We start from the raw sequence: 12,519 nt of genomic DNA, 5'->3' as shown, positions 1-12,519 counted from the left end.
GTTAGGATTGATCAGCCCATCCCTACTTTCTTTAGACATATGTTTCATGTTTGTGTAAGTTTTTGTGACGTGTTTCAGAAAGATATTCGCTTAGACAAAGAGCACACGGTTTATTTTCTTTATTTTACAACAAATAAAAGTACAACTTTCATAGTTTGTGACGATGTATTAAATGTATCTGTATGTGCAAAAATAACGCAGTATTTTGTTTAAGCTGTTAACGCTGTTTCGAGAGAAAAATCTTAACAGGACACCACAGCGGCATCCGTGTTGTTCACAATAATTCATAATTAAATATATTGATACCCAATTTCTTTATCAACTGTTTGTTCACTTGATACATAACAGACACCCCAATATATCATGTATTTTGGTGTATGAAATTGTCCGTTCAAACGCATGAAGCTGTGAAAGCGAACTCTCATCGGCGTGCGGCGTTAGTCGCGACGCGGCTCGCTCGCTGTGTCACACAAACTGCTCGAAAACATTTATTTGAGTTGTTTTGCCTTTGTTGAGTTGAATAGTGTAAAATCGCTTGAATGTTCAAGCAGGCAACCATTGTACACAACCAACAAACCTTCGTGAAGATGCGAGCAAAAATGATCTCGCCTCGAGGATTGCGTGTTGTCAGAGACAATTAAACAACATCATACTCGGAAGTTTTGATACGTTAACGCTGTCTCGATAGAGAAAAATCTAACAGGACATCACAGCGGCATCACTAGACCCCTTCAATAATTCATAATTCAATATATTGATACCCGATTTCTTTATCAACTGTTTGTTCACTTGAGATATAGCAGACACCCCAATATATCATGTATTTTGGTGTATGAAATTGTCCGTTGAAACGCAAGAAGGAAAGCGAACTCTCATCGGCGTGCGAACGTTAGACGCGACGCGGCTCGCTCGCTGTGTCACACAAACTGCTCGAAAACATTTATTTGAGTTGTTTTGCCTTTGTTGAGTTGAATAGTGTAAAATCGCTTGAATGTTCAAACTGGAAAGCATTAAGACACACAATTGATTTGACATACCTCCATGCAGACGCAAAATGTCTTCTGTAGTCTAAGTCTGGAGCTCCACCCACTAGGAGACCGAAATGCTTCATTAGAGAGATTGCTACAGAAGAGCTGCATGTGGTAGACAGAGTTACTCCAGTAGAGGGAGCCTCTTTGCTCAGCCAATGTAAGTGAATGGGATTTTACATGTGGACCATATTTGTCCAGTAGAGGGAGCACTTTTGCTCAGCCATTGTAAATCAATGGGATTTTAAAAATTTTTGATCATCTTTTGTGTGTACATTTACATAAACACGTCCATTTCAGCCATTTTGTATTGTATTCATTTTTGCTAAGTAACGTTTGGAAAGACATACATACTACACACGTGTGCCAAATTCCAAGTCAATTGGAGCTGAGGTTCAGGAGAAGAAGAGTTTTGTAGGTTTTCCAAAATTTTCACTGTACAGGAAAATCCATAATGGCAGAAGTATGGGTCCTTGAGGCTTTTTTGTTCCCCATGAGAAATGAGGCATGTTTACAAAGTTTCAGAAGATTTGGACAAATGGGGTGGAAATTATATCACTTTGAATTTTTGTTTTTGGGCGTGGCCTGTAGCGCCACCTATGGGCGAATGTTGACCATTCTTGGTTTGGGGGTACCCGTTGGCATGGAGTATCAATGTGCCAATTTAGAAAATTTTTGACCAGTGACTTTTTGAGCTATTGGGGCTCAAGGAGAAGAATAATAATAATAATAATAATAATAATAATAAATATAGCTGCAAGCAGCAATGCGGATTCCTCCTCAAAATGGCAAATCATTTAAAATTGATCAGTAGATGGTTGGGGATAAACCCTCCCAATTAATGAATTCAAAAAACATGTCTTCTGTCTGAATCCTAAACGAAACATTTTCAATGTACAGGAAAATCCATACCGGACCTTATGGATCCTTGAGGCTTTTTGTTCCCAATGAGAAATGAGGCATGTACACCAAGTTTCAGAAGAATTGGACAAATGGCGTGGAAATGGTATCACTTTGAAAATATTTTTTGGGGCGTGGCCTGTAGCGCCACCTATGGGCAAATGTGGGCCATTCTTGGTTTGTGGGTTCCTGTTGGCCTGTAGTATCAATGTACAAAATTAGAAAATATTTGACCAGAAAATGGGAACTTTTGGGAATGTACCTGTAGCGCCCCCTAGGGGTGAATGTTGGCCATTCTTGGTTTGTGGGTTCCTGTTGGCCTGTAGTATCAATGTACCAAATTAGAACATTTTTGACCAGAAAATGGGAATTTCGGCATGGCCTGTAGCGCCCCCTAGGGGTGAATGTTGGCCATTCTTGGTTTGTGGGTTCCTGTTGGCCTGTAGTATCAATGTACCAAATTAGAACATTTTTGACCAGAAAACGGGAATTTTGGCGTGGCCTTTAGCGCCCCCTAGTGGCGAATGTCGGCCATTCTTGGTTTGTGGGTTCCTGTTGGCCTGTAGTACCATTGTACCAAATTAGAACATTTTAGACCAGAAAATGGGAATTTCGGCATGGCCTGTAGCGCCCCCTAGGGGCGAATGTTGGCCATTCTTTGCGCAGTACTTCAGAGTGATGTCATCTTGAAGCATGTTAGGTTTGAAAAACCATCAGTCAAAATTACATTTGATTTATTGACACGTATATATTGTTAAAATTTGGACATTTACATAAACACGCCCCTTTCAGCCATTTTGTATCGTATTCATTTTTCCTAAGTAACGTTTTCAAGGATGTCCATTCTACACATGTGTACCAAATTTCAAGTCAATTGGAGCTACGGTTCAGGAGAAGAAGAGTTTTGTAGGTTTTCGCAAATTTTCAACGTACGGGAAAATCCATCATGGCGGAAGTTATGGGTTCTTGAGGCTTTTTTGTTCCCCATGAGGAATGAGGCATGTACACCAAGTTTCAGAAGATTTGGACAAATGGCGTGGAAATGGTATCACTTTGAAAATATTTTTTTTGGGCGTGGCCTGTAGCGCCACCTATGGGCGAATGTGGGCCATTCTTGGTTTGGGGGTACCCGTTGGCATGGAGTATCAATGTGCCAATTTAGAAAATTTTTGACCAGTGACTTTTTGAGCTATTGGGGCTCAAGGAGAAGAATAATAATAATAATAATAATAAATATAGCTGCAAGCAGCAATGCGGATTCCTCCTCAAAATGGCAAATCATTTAAAATTGATCAGTAGAGGGTTGGGGTTAAACCCTCTCAATGGATGAATCCAAAAAACATGTATTTCTGTCTGAATCCTAAACGAAACATTTTCAGTGTACAGGAAAATCCATCATCGGACCTTATGGATCCTTGAGGCGTTTTTGTTCCCAATGAGAAATGAGGCATGTACACCAAGTTTCAGAAGAATTGGTTAAATGGCGTGGAAATGGTATCACTTTGAAAATATTTTTTGGGGCGTGGCCTGTAGCACCACCTATGGTCGAATGTGGGCCATTCTTGGTTTGTGGGTTCCTGTTGGCCTGTAGTATCAATGTACAAAATTAGAAAATATTTGACCAGAAAATGGGAATTTTGGAGTGGCCTGTAGCGCCCCCTAGGGGTGAATGTTGGCCATTCTTGGTTTGTGGGTTCCTGTTGGCCTGTAGTATCAATGTACCAAATTAGAACATTTTTGACCAGAAAATGGGAATTTTGGCGTGGCCTGTAGCGCCCCCTAGTGGCGAATGTTGGCCATTCTTGGTTTGTGGGTTCCTGTTGGCCTGTAGTATCAATGTACCAAATTAGAACATTTTTGACCAGAAAATGGGAATTTGGCATGGCCTGTAGCGCCCCTAGGGGCGAATGTTGGCCATTCTTTGCACAGTACTTCAGAGTGATGTCATCTTGAAGCATGTTAGGTTTGAAAAACCATCAGTCAAAATTACATTTGATTTATTGACACGTATATATTGTTAAAATTTGGACATTTACATAAACACGCCCCTTTCAGCCATTTTGTATCGTATTCATTTTTCCTAAGTAACGTTTTCAAGGACTGTCCATTCTACACATGTGTACCAAATTTCAAGTCAATTGGAGCTACGGTTCAGGAGAAGAAGAGTTTTGTAGGTTTTCGCAAATTTTCAACGTACGGGAAAATCCATCATGGCGGAAGTTATGGGTTCTTGAGGCTTTTTTGTTCCCCATGAGGAATGAGGCATGTACACCAAATTTCAGAAGATTTGGACAAATGGCGTGGAAATTGTATCACTTTGAATTTTGTTTTTTTGGGCGTGGCCTGTAGCGCCACCTATGGGCGAATGTGGGCCATTCTTGGTTTGGGGGTACCCGTTGGCATGGAGTATCAATGTGCCAATTTAGAAAATTTTTGACCAGTGACTTTTTGAGCTATTGGGGCTCAAGGAGAATAATAATAATAATAATAATAATAAATATAGCTGCAAGCAGCAATGCGGATTCCTCCTCAAAATGGCAAATCATTTAAAATTGATCAGTAGATGGTTGGGGATAAACCCTCCCAATTAAGGAATTCAAAAAACATGTCTTCTGTCTGAATCCTAAACGAAACATTTTCAATGTACAGGAAAATCCATACCGGACCTTATGGATCCTTGAGGCTTTTTTGTTCCCAATGAGAAATGAGGCATGTACACCAAGTTTCAGAAGAATTGGACAAATGGCGTGGAAATGGTATCACTTTGAAAATATTTTTTGGGGCGTGGCCTGTAGCGCCACCTATGGTCGAATGTGGGCCATTCTTGGTTTGTGGGTTCCTGTTGGCCTGTAGTATCAATGTACAAAATTAGAAAATATTTGACCAGAAAATGGGAATTTTGGAGTGGCCTGTAGCGCCCCCTAGGGGCGAATGTTGGCCATTCTTGGTTTGTGGGTTCCTGTTGGCCTGTAGAATCAATGTACCAAATTAGAAAATGTTTGACCAGAAAATGGGACTTTTGGGAATTACCTGTAGCGCCCCCTAATGGCGAATGTTGGCCATTCTTGGTTTGTGGGTTCCTGTTGGCCTGTAGTATCAATGTACCAAATTAGAACATTTTAGACCAGAAAATGGGAATTTCGGCATGGCCTGTAGCGCCCCCTAGGGGTGAATGTTGGCCATTCTTGGTTTGTGGGTTCCTGTTGGCCTGTAGTATCAATGTACCAAATTAGAACATTTTTGACCAGAAAACGGGAATTTTGGCGTGGCCTTTAGCGCCCCCTAGTGGCGAATGTCGGCCATTCTTGGTTTGTGGGTTCCTGTTGGCCTGTAGTACCATTGTACCAAATTAGAACATTTTAGACCAGAAAATGGGAATTTCGGCATGGCCTGTAGCGCCCCCTAGGGGCGAATGTTGGCCATTCTTTGCGCAGTACTTCAGAGTGATGTCATCTTGAAGCATGTTAGGTTTGAAAAACCATCAGTCAAAATTACATTTGATTTATTGACACGTATATATTGTTAAAATTTGGACATTTACATAAACACGCCCCTTTCAGCCATTTTGTATCGTATTCATTTTTCCTAAGTAACGTTTTCAAAGACTGTCCATTCTACACATGTGTACCAAATTTCAAGTCAATTGGAGCTACGGTTCAGGAGAAGAAGAGTTTTGTAGGTTTTCGCAAATTTTCAACGTACGGGAAAATCCATCATGGCGGAAGTTATGGGTTCTTGAGGCTTTTTTGTTCCCCATGAGAAATGAGGCATGTACACCAAGTTTCAGAAGATTTGGACAAATGGCGTGGAAATGGTATCACTTTGAATTTTGTTTTTTTGGGCGTGGCCTGTAGCGCCACCTATGGGCGAATGTTGACCATTCTTGGTTTGGGGGTACCCGTTGGCATGGAGTATCAATGTGCCAATTTAGAAAATTTTTGACCAGTGACTTTTTGAGCTATTGGGGCTCAAGGAGAATAATAATAATAATAATAATAAATATAGCTGCAAGCAGCAATGCGGATTCCTCCTCAAAATGGCAAATCATTTAAAATTGATCAGTAGATGGTTGGGGATAAACCCTCCCAATTAAGGAATTCAAAAAACATGTCTTTGTCTGAATCCTAAACGAAACATTTTCAATGTACAGGAAAATCCATACCGGACCTTATGGATCCTTGAGGCTTTTTTGTTCCCAATGAGAAATGAGGCATGTACACCAAGTTTCAGAAGAATTGGACAAATGGCGTGGAAATGGTATCACTTTGAAAATATTTTTTGGGGCGTGGCCTGTAGCACCACCTATGGTCGAATGTGGGCCATTCTTGGTTTGTGGGTTCCTGTTGGCCTGTAGTATCAATGTACAAAATTAGAAAATATTTGACCAGAAAATGGGAATTTTGGAGTGGCCTGTAGCGCCCTAGGGCGAATGTGGGCCATTCTTGGTTTGTGGGTTCCTTTGGCCTGTAGAATCAATGTACCAAATTAGAAAATGTTTGACCAGAAAATGGGACTTTGGGAATTACCTGTAGCGCCCTAATGGCGAATGTTGGCCATTCTTGGTTTGTGGGTTCCTGTTGGCCTGTAGTATCATTGTACCAAATTAGAACATTTTTGACCAGAAAATGGGAATTTTGGCCTGTGGCCTTGTAGCTGCCTCCCTAGTGGCTGTACAATGTCGGCCATTCTTGGTTTGTGGGTTCCTGTTGGCCTGTAGTACCATTGTACCAAATTAGAACATTTTAGACCAGAAAATGGGAATTTCGGCATGGCCTGTAGCGCCCCCTAGGGGCGAATGTTGGCCATTCTTTGCGCAGTACTTCAGAGTGATGTCATCTTGAAGCATGTTAGGTTTGAAAAACCATCAGTCAAAATTACATTTGATTTATTGACACGTATATATTGTTAAAATTTGGACATTTACATAAACACGCCCCTTTCAGCCATTTTGTATCGTATTCATTTTTCCTAAATAACGTTTTCAAAGACTTCAATTCTACACATGTGTACCAAATTTCAAGTCAATTGGAGCTACGGTTCAGGAGAAGAAGAGTTTTGTAGGTTTTCGCAAATTTTCAACGTACGGGAAAATCCATCATGGCGGAAGTTATGGGTTCTTGAGGCTTTTTTGTTCCCCATGAGAAATGAGGCATGTACACCAAATTTCAGAAGATTTGGACAAATGGCGTGGAAATGGTATCACTTTGAAAATATTTTTTTTGGGCGTGGCCTGTAGCGCCACCTATGGGCGAATGTTGACCATTCTTGGTTTGGGGGTACCCGTTGGCATGGACTATCAATGTGCCAATTTAGAAAATTTTTGACCAGTGACTTTTTGAGCTATTTGGGCTCAAGGAGAAGAATAATAATAATAATAATAAATATAGCTGCAAGCAGCAATGCGGATTCCTCCTCAAAATGGCAAATCATTTAAAATTGATCAGTAGATGGTTGGGGATAAACCCTCCCAATTAAGGAATTCAAAAAACATGTCTTCGTCTGATTCCTAAACAAAACATTTTCAATGTACAGGAAAATCCATACCGGACCTTATGGATCCTTGAGGCTTTTTTGTTCCCAATGAGAAATGCGGCATGTACACCAAGTTTCAGAAGAATTGGACAAATGGGGTGGATATTATATCATTTTGAAAAAAAAATTTGGGGCGTGGCCTGTAGCGCCACCTATGGGCAAATGTTGGTCATTCTTGGTTTGTGGGTTCCTGTTGGCCTGTAGTATAAATGTACAAAATTAGAAAATATTTGACCAGAAAATGGGAATTTTGGAGTGGCCTGTAGCGCCCCCTAGGGGCGAATGTGGGCCTTTCTTGGTTTGTGGGTTCCTGTCGGCCTGTAGAATCAATACACCAAATTAGAAAATGTTTGACCAGAAAATGGGATTTTTTGGAATTACCTGTAGCGCCCTCTAATGGCGAATGTTGGCCATTCGTGGTTTGTGGGTTCCTGTTGGCATGTAGTATCAGTGTACCAAATTAGAACATTTTTGACCAGAAAATGGGAATTTTGGCATGGCCTGTAGCGCCCCCTAGGGGTGAATGTTGTCCATTCTTGGTTTGTGGGTTCCTGTCTGCCTGTAGTATCAATGTACCAAATTAAAAAAAAATTTGACCAGAAAACGGGAATTTTGGCGTGGCCTTTAGCGCCCCCTAGTGGCGAATGTCGGCCATTCTTGGTTTGTGGGTTCCTGTTGGCCTGTAGTACCATTGTACCAAATTAGAACATTTTAGACCAGAAAATGGGAATTTCGACATGGCCTGTAGCGCCCCCTAGGGGCGAATGTCGGCCATTCTTTGCGCAGTACTTCAGAGTGATGTCATCTTGAAGCATGTTAGGTTTGAAAAACCATCAGTCAAAATTACATTTGATTTATTGACAGGTATATATTGTTAAAATTTGGACATTTACATAAACACGCCCCTTTCAGACATTTTGTATCACATTCATTTTTCCTAAGTAATGTTTTCAAGGATGTCCATTCTACAAATGTGTACCAAATTTCAAGTCAATTGGAGCTACGGTTCAGGAGAAGAAGAGTATTTTTAGGTTTTCGCAAATTTTCAACGTACGGGAAAATCCATCATGGTGAAAGTTATGGGTCCTTAAGGCTTTTTTGTTCCCCATGAGGAATGAGGCATGTACACCAAGTTTCAGAAGATTTAGACAAATGGCGTGGAAATTGTATCACTTTGAATGAAAAATCACTTTGAAAATCTCTACTTTCACTTTCACTTCTCTCTTAAGATTTTTTTTCTGTTTTTTTTGTGTGATTTACATAAGCATATCACAAGCAATTTTATTTGAAAGACTATCTAGGCACATAATAACACTGTATAGCTGTGACTGTTTATAACTATTTCAAAATGTAGCCTACAAGCTCACACTTTAAATGGTCAGTGCTTTGATTTTTAAATCATTAAAATAGCAACAGATCCAGTGAAAAAAATGGAGTGATTGTGTTTACATGCCATTCAAAAACGTGGCATTTTACAAGGTAAGAGAGAAATAAAAAAAACTTAAAATAATACCATTTGTACTTCTCAATTACTTGGGAATGTCTATGTTCAGGACGAAGGCTAAATTGTTACTGTCTCTTTAAGAGGCTTTTATCGCATGATACGATACTTAAGGCACAGTTCAGTTTAATCTTTTGAGAACTGAGAAGTATCATTATTTTCGTTTTGTGCCATGCTTGTTGCATTTGTATTCATTGTGAGATGATAAAATACAGACTGCGTGAATGGTTGATTTTGTTCACTTGAATTTTGTGACGTGTTTCAGAAAAATAATCGCGAAGACAGAGACTGAGCACCCTGTTTATTTATTTTACAAAAGCACAAGGTTTTGTTGTTATTGTAAGTGTACACAAATAAAAGTACACATTTCATAGTTCGTAATGATGTCTTGCATGTTTCTGTATGGGCAAAAATGACGCAGTATTTTGTTTAAGTTGTTTCCGCTGTTTCGAGAGAAAAATATAGCAGGACGTCATCTGGAATAATGCCAGAATAAAATATAATTATTCCAGATTTCTTTCTCAACTGTTTGTTCACTTGAGACATAACAGACTCCTCAATATATCATGTATTTTGACACTCTGTTGTATGAAATTGTCCGTTCAGACGCAAGCAGCAGCGAAAGACATCGGAGTGCGTGAGTTAGACGCGACGCGGCTCGCTGTGTCACACAAACAGCTCGCAAACATGTATTTGAGTTGTTTTGACATTTGTTGAGTTGAATAGTGTAAAATCGCTTGAATGTTCAAACAGGCAAACATTGTATACAACCGACAAACCTTCATGATGATGCGAGCAAAAATGATCTCGCCTCGCGGTTTGCGTGTTGTCAGAGACAATTAAACAACATCATTCTCGGAAGTTTTGATACGTTAGGATTGATCAGCCCATCCCTACTTTCTTTAGACATATGTTTCATGTTTGTGTAAGTTTTTGTGACGTGTTTCAGAAAGATATTCGCTTAGACAAAGAGCACACGGTTTATTTTCTTTATTTTACAACAAATAAAAGTACAACTTTCATAGTTTGTGACGATGTATTAAATGTATCTGTATGTGCAAAAATAACGCAGTATTTTGTTTAAGCTGTTAACGCTGTTTCGAGAGAAAAATCTTAACAGGACACCACAGCGGCATCCGTGTTGTTCACAATAATTCATAATTAAATATATTGATACCCAATTTCTTTATCAACTGTTTGTTCACTTGATACATAACAGACACCCCAATATATCATGTATTTTGGTGTATGAAATTGTCCGTTCAAACGCATGAAGCTGTGAAAGCGAACTCTCATCGGCGTGCGAGCGTTAGTCGCGACGCGGCTCGCTCGCTGTGTCACACAAACTGCTCGAAAACATTTATTTGAGTTGTTTTGCCTTTGTTGAGTTGAATAGTGTAAAATCGCTTGAATGTTCAAGCAGGCAACCATTGTACACAACCAACAAACCTTCGTGAAGATGCGAGCAAAAATGATCTCGCCTCGAGGATTGCGTGTTGTCAGAGACAATTAAACAACATCATACTCGGAAGTTTTGATACGTTAACGCTGTCTCGATAGAGAAAAATCTAACAGGACATCACAGCGGCATCACTAGACCCCTTCAATAATTCATAATTCAATATATTGATACCCGATTTCTTTATCAACTGTTTGTTCACTTGAGATATAGCAGACACCCCAATATATCATGTATTTTGGTGTATGAAATTGTCCGTTGAAACGCAAGAAGGGAAAGCGAACTCTCATCGGCGTGCGAACGTTAGACGCGACGCGGCTCGCTCGCTGTGTCACACAAACTGCTCGAAAACATTTATTTGAGTTGTTTTGCCTTTGTTGAGTTGAATAGTGTAAAATCGCTTGAATGTTCAAACTGGAAAGCATTAAGACACACAATTGATTTGACATACCTCCGTGCAGACGCAAAATGTCTTCTGTAGTCTAAGTCTGGAGCTCCACCCACTAGGAGACCGAAATGCTTCATTAGAGAGATTGCTACAGAAGAGCTGCATGTGGTAGACAGAGTTACTCCAGTAGAGGGAGCCTCTTTGCTCAGCCAATGTAAGTGAATGGGATTTTACATGTGGACCATATTTGTCCAGTAGAGGGAGCACTTTTGCTCAGCCATTGTAAATCAATGGGATTTTAAAAATTTTTGATCATCTTTTGTGTGTACATTTACATAAACACGTCCATTTCAGCCATTTTGTATTGTATTCATTTTTGCTAAGTAACGTTTGGAAAGACATACATACTACACACGTGTGCCAAATTCCAAGTCAATTGGAGCTGAGGTTCAGGAGAAGAAGAGTTTTGTAGGTTTTCCAAAATTTTCACTGTACAGGAAAATCCATAATGGCAGAAGTATGGGTCCTTGAGGCTTTTTTGTTCCCCATGAGAAATGAGGCATGTTTACAAAGTTTCAGAAGATTTGGACAAATGGGGTGGAAATTATATCACTTTGAATTTTTGTTTTTTGGGCGTGGCCTGTAGCGCCACCTATGGGCGAATGTTGACCATTCTTGGTTTGGGGGTACCCGTTGGCATGGAGTATCAATGTGCCAATTTAGAAAATTTTTGACCAGTGACTTTTTGAGCTATTGGGGCTCAAGGAGAATAATAATAATAATAATAATAATAATAATAATAATAATAATAAATACATAGATTCCCTACGGAGAATCAATAATAAAACCATCAAATACAATAGATTCCCTCCTTACGGAGGAATCTAATAATAATAATAAAACCATCAATTACAATAGATTCCCTCCTACGGAGGAATCTAATAATAATAATAATAATAAATATAGCTGCAAGCAGCAATGCGGATTCCTCCTCAAAATGGCAAATCATTTCAAATTGATCAGTAGAGGGTTGGGGTTAAACCCTCTCAATGGATGAATCCAAAAAACATGTATTTCTGTCTGAATCCTAAACGAAACATTTTCAGTGTACAGGAAAATCCATACCAGACCTTATGGATCCTTGAGGCGTTTTTGTTCCCAATGAGAAATGAGGCATGTACACCAAGTTTCAGAAGAATTGGTTAAATGGCGTGGAAATGGTATCACTTTGAAAATATTTTTTGGGGCGTGGCCTGTAGCGCCACCTATGGGCAAATGTGGGTCATTCTTGGTTTGTGGGTTCCTGTTGGCCTGTAGTATCAATGTACAAAATTAGAAAATATTTGACCAGAAAATGGGACTTTTGGGAATTACCTGTAGCGCCCCCTAGGGGTGAATGTTGGCCATTCTTGGTTTGAGGGTTCCTGTTGACCTGTAGTATCAATGTACCAAATTAGAACATTTTTGACCATAAAATGGGAATTTCGGCGTGGCCTCTAGTGCCCCCTAGGGGCGAATGTTGGCCATTCTTTGTTTGTGGGTTCCTGTTGGCCAGTAGTATCAATGTACCATATTAGAAAATTTTTGACCAGAAAACGGAAATTTTGGGAGTGGCCTGTAGCGCCCCCTAATGGCGAATGTGGGCCATACTTGGTTTGTGGGTTCCTGTTGGCCTGTAGTATCAATGTACCAAATTATAACTTTTTTGACC

General features: G+C 39.9%; 1 long non-coding RNA gene across 1 annotated transcript in view; it reads right to left on the bottom strand.

The window, feature by feature from the left end:
* Positions 1–7,587: 7,587 nt before the first annotated feature.
* Positions 7,588–12,519, bottom strand: part of LOC127642771 (uncharacterized) — a 57,404-nt gene continuing 52,472 nt past the window's right edge. The window contains exon 3 of the long non-coding RNA XR_007970407.1: positions 7,588–7,841. This is a non-coding gene — a long non-coding RNA (uncharacterized LOC127642771). The remainder of the gene's footprint in view (positions 7,842–12,519) is intronic.

Source organism: Xyrauchen texanus, unplaced genomic scaffold, assembly GCF_025860055.1.
Source record: "Xyrauchen texanus isolate HMW12.3.18 unplaced genomic scaffold, RBS_HiC_50CHRs HiC_scaffold_79, whole genome shotgun sequence".
NCBI classification, from domain to species: Eukaryota; Metazoa; Chordata; class Actinopteri; order Cypriniformes; family Catostomidae; genus Xyrauchen; species Xyrauchen texanus.
Note: the sequence above shows the minus strand (reverse complement) of the source record. Positions and strands in the feature narration are given on the sequence as shown.